Source organism: Rhipicephalus microplus, chromosome 4 (assembly GCF_043290135.1).
Source record: "Rhipicephalus microplus isolate Deutch F79 chromosome 4, USDA_Rmic, whole genome shotgun sequence".
Lineage (NCBI taxonomy): Eukaryota > Metazoa > Arthropoda > Arachnida > Ixodida > Ixodidae > Rhipicephalus > Rhipicephalus microplus.
Genome location: NC_134703.1, coordinates 133,673,496 through 133,685,811, shown reverse-complemented (window position 1 = coordinate 133,685,811; position 12,316 = coordinate 133,673,496). Strand labels below are relative to the sequence as shown.

Genomic DNA, 12,316 nt, shown 5'->3' with positions numbered 1-12,316 from the left:
AAGCTGACAGACTTCATTGTCTTAGATTACCTCTTTGTTTTTGCGGAGTCACCTGCAAGAAGAATGTTGTCTAGTTAGTGTAAAGGTCCTAGAACAATGAAATAACGGAGATATGGGGGGTTGAGTCTATGTTATAAAATACCAACCGTGAGGATAAGAGAAATTAGGATTGTGGCTTTATTGCATACCATACTTGATAACAAAACGTTCAAAAGACTATTCGCCACTTAGACGCAGATAATTTGGCGGGCATTATGAGATGGAACACCTAAATTACATGAGCAATTGGCAAACACGACACTATAGTCGTGACATAAAGTACTCCTACTGAAAGGTATCTCTGGTCATTTATTACGTCACGTTCGTGTCCGTATATCACAAGAAATTGATCATGATATGTGAATACGTTCCAGCTCAGTGTACTCGTAATATTAAATCAATCTCGCTCCTATACCCGTCAATCAATGTGTGGCCTTTCTCATGCTTTTTATGCAGAATGTTCACAAAAACCCACTTACGGTAACTGCTCAGCAAGAACCGGAGCTTGTTTCCCCTGTTTCTTCCCTCCTCCCGAAAAAGTGAGCATGTGTTGTGCCCCTCCAGGTGGCAGTTGCGAGCTTGCTTTCTCCCTCTTTGCTCTGTGTAGCTTTGTATCTGTGTATGCGAATCAAATTAATAAATAAATATATAAATATGTGTGCATATGCGTGTTCGTACATGTGTGTGTGCGTGTGCGTCAGTGCATGCGAGAGAGTGTGCGCGTGTGTGCGCGCGCGCTTTTAAAGAGAATTTTAATGCCCAAGCTGTGATGAATAAAGGAAAGTTCTTCAAACAGTTTAAAGTGCACAATGCTCGAAATTTCGAAACCGTTTCTTTTAAAAACATATGTACAATAAAATACATGACATTTCAGTCCTGTTTTCACCACGTAACAGACTCATTCGGACAATTGCTAGTGAGCTCCTTCCTCATATTTATTGCAAGTATCAATCAATACATCGACGTAGAAGTTCTACAAGTGAATGTTCATACGATTACATCACTTATTATATGAATATGAGGAAATTGCAAAATGTAACGTGCATGTGTGCCAGGCTAGAAAAGTTTGTAATTATTCCATTTTAGGCCAGGACCCACATAATTGCTACGCCTAGATTTGCAGCATTTTATATCGTCTAAACATTTGTCACCACCTTCATGACTTTCAAGAGGGCGTCCAACATTTCATGCAGATACAATTCAGTCGAGTGCTTCAGTTCGGCCTAACAGCAATCTCTGGTGGAGTGTGGCTGCACCACGCACGTCACACATAAAATCCCGTGATTTGCCAGCGCGCGTCAAATGACAGGCTTCCTTCACCAGGCGTGCGGATTCTCAACAGTGTTGGTACACCTATTAAAATGAAGGCTTCACATTCGAGGGCTGTGAAATAGGGTGGTGAACCAGCACGAGAAACCTCAAGCTGATTAATAGTTACTTGTTACGTTTAGGTGACGCAAACTCTTACTTGCAAGAGCCTCTTTACTTCTGAGGCAGGAATGTGTAGTTGTTCGCGTGCGCCCACCAGTCAGTGTGCGTTCCTGCTCAGTCACGACCTGCGGACAGCGCAGAAACACGGTTGTGGCAGAAGAGAGAGTAGCTGCTGTCGGAGCGCTAGAGCCTGCTGAATATCCTCTCTGAGCCTTGAATGCTCGCCGAGTGGCCGGAACATACGCTACTGGATCGTACTTGGCTGCTCGCGCGTTGAAGGCCACTCTCACAACCACGTCCATTGCGTTAATTAGAACTCGCAGATTTCTCGCCACACGCCTGGGAGGTTAGGTCATTGAATAGGTGCGGGGTGCGTTATGTTTTGGCCCATCACGTGGTGAGCGCGAGCTCTTCAGAGACTGCTTTGCCCACACGCTTTATGCCCGGAGAGTCGTAATTAGGCGTGTTCCTTTCCCGCAGTATAGCGTTAGTTGTCCGCCGCTGGACATGGTAGCACGGTGTGAGAGTGTTAATGAGCGAGAAAGGTAACAGCTCACGGTGAGTCTCTTGTATCAGGTATGCGCAGCCCGTTTGTCAGAATTTCACATCCTGCTTTCGTCCCCCGACTCACTTCAACTCTTCGAGTTAATTTTTGTGCGTGTGCTTTCGCAAGGGCGAGAATGCTTCCCTGCGCGTCTGCATGTGAAACCTGGAAGGGGCAATTTTAAGTGACGAAGTGAAGAATTGCTTACCTATCTAAAGACAGTGCCGAAAAAATTCAACTGAAATCCTAACTCGTTTTAAAATGTATTAATTTGATAGAGGTCTAATAAACTTATTGCCAAGTAATACATTTTAAAAATCAGTAAATGATAAATGAGCATGTACTAAAGCGACAGATCACAAAATTGATCTTATATATCACAAATAAATTTCCTATCGTTACAGTATTTCCCTCCCACCGCCGAATACAGAAGTATCTATATTAGGCAGAAAACCGTCCCGAGAATGACCAACTGCTAACGGCATTTTTGTGCGTAAAAGATTGATGCTTGTGGAATATCTGAGAAGTTTGCTGACTGCTATGACCTAAAGTGGCAATGTCTCCAGAATTGTGAATATTTACATTTTATTGGTAAGTTCCTTCTTTCCTAAACAAGGAATGACCTTTCACATAAGGCGTTAGTCGTTAATATTATTTTCTGTTTCAGTAATTATTCCAAATCTAAATACGTTCGTTTAATATATCGTATTTGTTACTGCTTTAGTGTGCATTTGAATATAGCTGGCTTATGCGAGGCGCTTACATGCAAAGCTTAATACAGCATATCTACCACACGCACACTCACATGCCCACAGGCAGATGGCAGCGCCTTCGCAGATGCGCATACACACGCGCGGGCGCCAGCTAACCTAAACGTGTTCAAACACGCATACAAAGACAAAATCATTCGAGCGCATACATTCACACGTGTGCGCAGACACACGCACACACACTGAAATATAAAACCTAATCAACTACTGACTGCATCTTAGTACTCTAAATAAATACATATAACGACTTTTCTGCATATTGCGTACCTGTTCAGGATACTAATGGCACACTTTCCGCTGAACTAGCACATTTTTTTTTATTCCTGAAAGCAGCGTGCCCGCTTAGGGCTCTCCCAACTGTACGGAGCTCTGCATCCCAACCTTCAAATGCGCAAGGCATCCTTTCCACTGTTGTGCCACAGACATGTTCCTCGTTCGGGAGCACGTCTCGCAAGATCTAGCCCTGTTTCGACGAACTGTCTCCCCCCCTCCCAGCGCCGCCTTCTGTGCAGGAGAACCGTGCAGTCCGGGGATAACGTCGTTTCCTCCGCCGAACCACTTTGCAGTTCCGGGTATGGCTACATCTCCCCCTTCGAGCCCGAGAACTGGTCGGAGAGAATGGACCAAAGACGCTATTTAAGGCCGAGCCGGCCCCATGTTAGTAGATTTTGCCCCAGCCGACGTTGTCGTGCTGGCCGGCTCTGTAAACCTGCTACAGTAAACGCTCCTTTTGTTGCTGTTTTCCAAACGGATTGCCTCCCTGTTTCACCTTCGGGCTAAGGCTTCATCGAAGTCCGCTCGACGGCTCGCCGCTCTCCGCAACCGCTACCGTCGCGACAGAGCAAAATTCCTAACAGTGGTTGGCAGCTGCGGGATACGCTACCCCTGTCCTCAACGTTTTGCTGCTCTGGGACCCGCTACCCCAATCTCAACGGCTGAAAAGTTGGATCGGATCCCTGCAAACCCGAGGACGACCACCGTGATATCGTTTTGCTGCCCTGGGACCCGCTACGCCGACTTCTACGGCTGGAAAGTTGGAGCGGATCTTGGCAGGCCCGAGGACACCCACGACACCGCTCGACGGCAACGACCAGATGGCCGAAGTCACCCGCTCTAGTTGGGTGAGTGCCTGACGTTCGTCTTTTGTCGTCAGACCCTGTTAGCACAGAGTAGCCAAGTATGTTCTTTTAGATCTTTAGGTGGCTAGTGCTTGGCTGGTTCTCGACTTGCTTCACGTCGAAGAATATAGCTTCTGAGAAAAAGCTATTTCAGAAAGGAACGTGCACGAGTTGCGGTACACAATGGAGAAGCTCAGAGTGAGGGACCTTCTCGATGTTTGTGAGCAGCTGGGTGTTTCTGTTGCTAGGACGAGCCGCAAAGGAAATATTCTTGATGTCATGAGAGCGGAAGGAATAACTGAAGAGGAGGTAGAAGAGGCTATGGAGACAATTAAAGAAAAACAGCGGGAGGCTGAGGAGCGTCAAAAACGCGAGGAGGCTGAGGAGCGTCAAAAACGCGAACGCGAGGAGGCTGAGGAGCGTCGAAAACGCGAAGGCGAGGAGGCTGAGGAGCGAAAAAGGCGAGAAGAGCGTCAACATGTTCTTAGAATGAAAGAGCTGGAACTTGAGCAACTTCACATAACATCGGCGCAGTCTAGTTCGCTATCCGTGGCAGACGAAATGCCAAGACAGAAAATCCAAGATTTGATTCTGCCGTTTAGGACGGGTGGAGACATCGCGCTTTTTTTAGTGAACTTTGAGCGCACGTGCGAGAAAATTGGGATAAATGAGGGTGTCTGGTCCCAGAAGCTTCTGTCAGTCATTCCGGGAGAGGCCGCGGAAGTAATCGCACGGTTGTCTAAAGAAGACTCTGACGACTACGCTAAGGTCAAAGCGGCCCTCCTTCGTAAGTACCGCTTGTCTGCCGAGGCATTTCGGCAGCGATTTCGGCAAGCAAAAAGGGGCAGTGAATCATGCACAGAGTTCGTGTACCAGCTTAAGTCTAATTTGAAAGAATGGCTTAGAAGTGCGGATGCTTACGGTAACCACGACAGGGTGATTGATTGTGTGGCCCTCGAGCAATTCTATCGTGTGTTGCCTGAAGATGCCAGACTCTGGCTTCAGGACAGAATGAAGGGAACAGACATTGACAAAGCGGCTGAGCTAGCTGATGAGTATTATACGCGAAGGAATTTTCAGTTGGATCGCGATGATACAAAAGAGAAGAGAGACTCCTCAAGGCGGCTTGCTGCTCAAAATGCAGCACAAAAGATGGCTCCGCCGCGTAACGAATTCAGTCAGGGAGCGACTAACAATGAGAGAGAAAGGAGAAAGCCAGGAGAGGCACCTGAGTTGACAGCAAGTGCGAGGGAACGCGTCGACACCCCTCGAGCTTTTGAATCAAAACGACCAATTGTATGCTACAATTGTAAAAAGGAGGGTCATATCTCATCTAGCTGTAAGCAAAAGTTTGTTTTCGCTGGCATTCGCGAGTCGGACGAGAACTTGAAGTTACTCGAGCCTTACATGCGCGAAATTGTGGTCAACGGAAAGAAATGCCGGGCACTCCGGGATTCAGCTGCGACGATGGACGTAGCACACCCATCTTGCATCTCCCCTGGCGACTATACTGGCGAATGCGCCTGGATCAGACAGGTTGCAGAAGAGCAAAGTGCCTGTTTGCCAATTGCTGCGGTTGTTCTAGAGGGAAGTTTTGGAAAATTGCGCACTGAGGCGGCCGTGAGCCCTAATTTGCCCCAAGATTTTCCGTACCTTTTTTCCAACAAATCAGAGCAGCTCCTTAAAGAAAAGGGACAGTCATTTTCATCTCCCCTCGCGTGCATGGCACTCACGCGATCGCGGTCCCGCGCTCTCGCGGGGAGACTTGAGGTCTCGGTTTCGAACGAGGAGGCGGACGAGCGTGAGGCAACTCCCCAGGGAGACTCGGGCCAAGAGGCGACTAGTGTATCACCGGACATCGAAGACAGTAGGGCTCCGGATACGGTAGTGGCTGCCGAACGCGACGAGCCTGTGGAGGTGGATGAAAGCAGAGCGCTTCAGGAGAGCGTTCAGTCGTCCCTGCTTGGTCCAACATCCACTTGTTGGGAAGAGCTCAGTAAAGTAGACAGAAACACACTCGGCACTGCGCAGGCAAGTGATGATACCATTAAGAATCTGCAGCATAACGGGAAAGAAGGAGTAGCCCGAACGAACATCTCATTCTACACGAAGGCAGGGCTCATGTATCGAAAGTATCGGGACGCTGAGGGTAGAACGTTCGACCAGCTTCTAGTGCCAGAGAAGTACCGACGACAGTTTTTAGAACTGGCGCACGGAAATGCCTGGGCGGGCCACCTTGGCATCAAGAAAACAAAGGCGAGGCTCGCACAGGATTTCTATTGGCCTGGATGCTGGAAAGATGTAGAAAACTTCGTACGATCGTGCGACACGTGTCAGAGAGTAGGCAAATCTACTGACAAACGGAAGTCCCCGATGAGATTAGTGCCTGTTATCACAGAGCCGTTCCGGAGGCTCGTAATTGATATTGTTGGCCCCCTTCCAGAGTCCCGTTCCGGTTTTCGCTACATTTTAACTGTTTTGTGCGTGGGAACGAAATTTCCCGAAGCGGTTCCGCTAAAAGAGCTCACCTCTCCCTGCATTGTGGACGCACTTTTGTCCATTTTTGCTCGCGTTGGCTTTCCAGCCGAGATTCAGAGTGACAATGGGAGCGTATTTACCAGTTGTCTCACAACAGCGTTTTTTGAACGCTGTGGAATAAAAATAATCCACAGCTCTATAGGACATCCACAGTCTAACCCCGTGGAGAGGATGCATGCTGTACTCAAGCGAGTTCTGAGAGCTCTTTGCTTTGAACATAACAAAGATTGGGAGGCATGCATACCCGCGGCACTGTTCGCCATACGGTCCGCTCCCCACGAGACAACGGGATTCAGTCCCGCCGAGCTTGTCTACGGAAGAAACTTAAGATCTCCATTTCGGCTATTGAGAGACTCGTGGGAAGGATATGAAGAAGACCCACGCGTAGTCAGCTACGTTTTAGATCTGTTGGAAAGACTATCTGAAACCAGAGAGCTAGTTGAGGAAAACATGAAGGCGGCTCAGAGTTTAGCGAAGACTTACTACGATAAGTTGTCCCGGAAGCGCACGTTCAACATCGGCGACCAGGTAATGCTGCTACGACAGTGTAAAAAGAACAAAATGGACATGCAGTGGGAAGGGCCAGCTAAAGTAAGGTCCAAGCTTTCAGACACAAACTACGAGGTAAAACTGGGCCGAAAGAAAGGTAAGGTTTACCACAGTAATTTAATGAAGCCTTACATCCAGCGCCATGCCGTGGTTAACATGACACTGAATGCGGCGAACGAAGTGGAGACCGACCTTTTAAGTTTTCCACGTGAGAGCGACGCGCCAGCTAACAGGCTCGTACAGCTTATTGCCGAAGAGCAAAGTCTCACGGAGAGTCAGCGTGATGATCTCACGAAAGTAGTTAGAGACTACGCAGACGTGTTTTGCGACAAACCAGGGAAAACCTCTTTGGTAGAGCATGATATTCAGTTATCAAGTGAAGAACCGATCTCTAGCAAGGCTTACCGCGTATCGCCGAGGCAAAGAGAGATCATGGAAGCCGAGATCCGCCGCATGTGTGACCTGGGGGTCATCATTCCAGGTGAAAGCGATTACACCTCCCCACTCATACTAGTCGAGGTTCCGGGAAAAGACCCTAGGCCATGCGTGGACTACCGCCGGCTAAATAAGATCACTTTAGATCAGACGTATCCGATACCTAATATCGAGGAGAGAGTAGAAACCGTGGCAAAATCCACATATATCTCCCTCTTAGATCTGGTACGGGGATACTGGCAGGTCCCGTTGACGGAGCGAGCCTCTCGTTATGCCGCATTCATTTCCCCATTGGGAACATTTCGCCCTTTAATGCTTGCTTTCGGCTTAAAGAATGCTCCCTACTGCTTCTCAAACCTCATGGATCGGGTGTTGCGGGGTTTAGGAGATTTCGCCCTGCCGTATCTCGATGATGTGGCAATATTCTCTGATACGTGGGTCGAGCATGTGACTCACTTGAGGACCGTTCTGGCTCGACTACGTGATGCAGGCCTCACCGTGAGAGCGCAGAAATGCCACTTAGGGTGCGCAAGCGTAAGTTATCTCGGCCACATCGTGGGTCGTGGCCAGCGTAGCCCGTCCGAGCTGAAAGTTGCGGCCGTTTTAGAGTATCGTCGTCCCACCACAAAGTCGGAATTGAGGGCGATTTTGGGACTGGCGGGGTATTATCAACACTACGTCAAAGGTTACTCAAACCTCGCTAGTCCGCTGACGGACTCTCTCCGCAAAACCGAGCCCACCGTCATTTCGTGGGACACAAGAAAAGAGAATGCTTCCAAGAGCCTCAAGAGCGCTCTCGCAGAACGACCCGTGCTAGCGGCACCGGACTTTTCTCAGAGTTTTATTATTCAGTGTGATGCCAGTGACCGCGGCCTAGGAGCAGTTTTGTGCCAAAAAGACGCCGAAGGGCACGAGCGGCCAGTTTTGTATCTCAGCAGAAAGCTCAGTGTCAGAGAGGAAGCTTACAGCACTTCAGAAAAAGAGTGCGCCTGCCTTGTTTGGGCAATTGGTAAGCTAGCATGTTACGTCTCAGGGTCGAGCTTCATAGTAGAAACTGATCACTGCCCCTTGACTTTGTTGCACAACATGTCGTCTAGAAGCGGTCGGTTACTTAGGTGGAGCCTGATGCTTCAGCACCATAACTTTAGTGTGCGCTATAAGAAAAAGAAGCTGCACACAAATGCAGATGATCTCAGCAGAGCTTATTGAAGTGCAGCCCAGCTCCCTCATACAAGTTGAGGCACATGCTTCTGGTTTGACGTGTTTCGCAAAATTTTGGCGTCTATTATTTCATTTTGATTTAAACTGTATTAACAATGTCGCATTGCACTAACAGATGTAATTTTGTTTGAAGTGTACTCTGATATGTTACCAGGAAGCCCAGCCTCTGCCATTCTGGTAAAATTGTTCAAAAAAAATGCACAGAATTGGTTTTGGGCTGCTTCAGCAGGTTCCGACCCGCTCGTATGGCATTGGGGATGGTTTCGCGTGGCCTTTCTTGGCATAGGGACTGCGCAGTGTAATCACGGCATTCGTGAGGGCCAGCGTTTTGAGGTCTCTAAGGGATACGTTTCTCGTGCTTTTTAAAACGTACAATAGTAGAGACTCAATAGATCTCTTTGCTGCCTTGGTCTGGCGCAATGAGAGACGTTCAGAGGGTGCTTGCTTCCACGAAAGTGGTTTGGCTTTGAGTTCAACTCCGTCGTCCCAGTGATTCCCTGCAGGGCTCTGAAGATCACCACGGAGTGGCTACAGCCTCAACGGTCAACCAGCATTCCTCCTTCCGAGCCGCGCTGACGGCTCAAAACTCCGGATGCATTGTCTGGCGGCGGGGGTGCTGTTGTGCCACAGACATGTTCCTCGTTCGGAAGCACGTCTCGCAAGATCTAGCCCTGTTTCGACGAACTGTCTCGCCCCCTCCCAGCGCCGCCTTCTGTGCAGGAGAACCGTGCAGTCCGGGGATAACGTCGTTTCCTCCGCCGAACCACTTTGCAGTTCCGGGTATGGCTACGTCTCCCCCTTCGAGCCCGAGAACTGGTCGGAGAGAATGGACCAAAGATGCTATAAGGCCGAGCCGGCCCCATGTTAGTAGATTTTGCCCCAGCCGACGTTGTCGTGCTGGCCGGCTCTGTAAACCTGCTACAGTAAACGCTCCTTTTGTTGCTGTTTTCCAAACGGATTGCCTCCCTGTTTCACCTTCGGGCTAAGGCTTCATCGAAGTCCGCTCGACGGCTCGCCGCTCTCCGCAACAACTACCGTCGCGACAGAGCAAAACTCCTAACACCACGAAGCATCCTTTCAAGCTTGTTATTAGCCTTTCCTCCGGAGTCATGCTGCGCTGTTTCTCCTATCCCTGAAATAAAATGCGCTTAGCGTCGCTCCCCACAAAAGCTTTTCCAGTACTGCGAGCAGCATCTGCGCTCCGCCGGTCGAAAAATGGCGGCCACTTTGGTTTCCAGGTCAGCAGGCGCACGCTCGACGATAATTGAATCTGGGCGCTCCCGCGAGGAGAAACAACGCTGTGGCGCACATCGCTATACCGAGCTCGGTGGCCGTCAGCCCGTCAGGCTTTTAAGATTCGCCTTAAACCGTTTTTACTTCTTACACAAGAGTCTTGCTGTTCCTTCCAGTTGTTGTTGCAGAAGCGACTACTTTTTAGGACGACGATGTTGCTCCCGCAAAGTGAAGCATTGATAACAAAAATAAAAACTTCGTGCATCTACAATCGTGAACCTTTGCAGATTATGAAGCCGCATAGTTTGCGACAAACGGATTCGTGCGAGCACGCGCTGGCATGAACACATCACGTTCAATGGTCCCACATCCGCCGATGCACTTAGGAGACAAGTTGTTGCGATGCATGATAAGCCCTAGTGCGCGAGTGAAATCCCTAGTTACGGCGACCACATGCCGACGGAGTTAAAATAAAAGAATACACGCGTGCGGGTAGGTACACTTGAAGTACCTCGAGGGGTCAAAATCGATGCGGAATCTCCTATACCAGAGTGAGGTTTTGGCCCGTAATTAACTCCAACAGTTATCAATGACCACGAACACTCGTTATAACAAGGTTGCCGTCATAAAGCGTGAGCCATGCGGGAGTGAATCATGCGTTTTCTCACCTAACCGCATCCTTTAAACACGATGCTTCGCAATCCTAAACTCTAGGCATGCGTATACATCCAGCTCGTATGAAGCAATCGGCCGTGTATGTGGTGTCGAAACTCTGCGTTAGTCGCAAATCACGGCGTAGCTCGACGAAGAGACAAAGGTCCTCATCGCCTGAGTACGCTTGACCGCGTGACTTCCAACATTAAACGCACTTTGCGGCGGCGCGGCAATACGCAGCCAGCCAACTTCACCTTGACTCGCTTTCTTACGCTTTCTTTTTCATTCATTGTACATGGCACATGGGGTGCCATATTGCGTGATGACACTAAATATTACGGCGACGGCGAAAGTTCACCTGGACTTTGTACGCAGTTGCAATGAGTATAATTGGAATATTTTAGTGCTCCGAGATGAATTGAGTAGTGGCAGTGAATGTGTTACATTGGGAATGAGAAATATCCGTATATGTATTCTAGTAACAGTGCGACGATTCCAGAAAGAGACAAAAAGGACAGGAAAGAGCGTTGTTGCTGGAAACAGCGTTCTTTGTTGTTTTTTTTTCTTCCTGAAGTTGCCACGCTGTTACTAAAACACGACCACGACGAACCAACTTGCCTACATCAAGCTCTTGTTTAACCATACTTGTATCGACGTGAAATGATGATTCCATCTTTAGACGCACACTTCTGTTGAAAGCCTTAAGACCTGTCGAGCAAATGGCTCTTAATAGAAGGAAACAACAAAAGAAACCTTGGCATAACCTATAAAAGTAGGGATAAAGAAAATGAGCAGCTGAAAGGGGCTAGCTTATATAAGTGCTGTTATTCAAAGCAACACGCACATATTTTTTTAACGGGAACTGCAAACTAGAATGGCTCGTGCTACTCTACTACCAACTGTCAGCATTTATAGGAATTTCTCGTGTTACTACTCTCAGAGAACGCTACAGGTTATCCATACAATAGTGTAGATAAAGTTTGCTAAGAGATAGCATGCAACATCGAAATGCAGATATGAACGCATACGATGTTCCTCGCAAAATGCCATCGATTCTTGTTTTCGCATTGTCTTTTCCTACATATCACATTCTATTTTATTTTTCAAATATAAATGCGAGCATTTCTTAGCAAACTTCGCCGACATTTAGCGTATCTATCTATCTATCTATCTATCTATCTATCTATCTATCTATCTATCTATCTATCTATCTATCTATCTATCTATCTATCTATCTATCTATCTATCTATCTATCTATCTATCTAGCCGCCTACGACTTTTAGCTCTCCTGGCGGTTTCGATAATGGTATCGATAATATAATTGGTATGAGATAACATAAGTGTATGACGAGCATAATTAACCAGTCATAACATCAAAATCATGACATTTTTGTCATGAATGTCATGATTTACAATTTATGGTATTGCTGCTCTTGCGGTAGTTTCGTTTAGATGAGATGTTGCAAAACTGGTGTAGTATGACATGACCGCATGGTGAACACAAATGACAGACCCTAATCATAATATGCATGTCATGTAAAACGTGAGTCATGACTACATGCCACACTCATGATGCGCTCAGGGCCGTTTTGCTAGGTGCGGTATACTAAATTTGGTATTACATCACGTGAATTGATGACGAAGGTATGTGACTGGTGCAAACATGGTAATCATGAGATGTGTGTCATGTGACAACATGCCTACATGCCACGCTCATGATGCGTTCGCAGCTGTTTCGCTAGCTTCACGTATACAAAATTTGGTATTACGTGACGTGAACGGG

At 47.8% G+C, this 12,316-nt stretch overlaps 1 long non-coding RNA gene across 1 annotated transcript in view; it reads right to left on the bottom strand.

The window, feature by feature from the left end:
- The window catches only part of LOC142814617 (uncharacterized), a 102,803-nt gene that overhangs the window by 35,283 nt on the left and 55,204 nt on the right, over nucleotides 1–12,316 (bottom strand). Inside the window, exon 2 of the long non-coding RNA XR_012894984.1 lies at nucleotides 519–654. This is a non-coding gene — a long non-coding RNA (uncharacterized LOC142814617). The remainder of the gene's footprint in view (nucleotides 1–518; nucleotides 655–12,316) is intronic.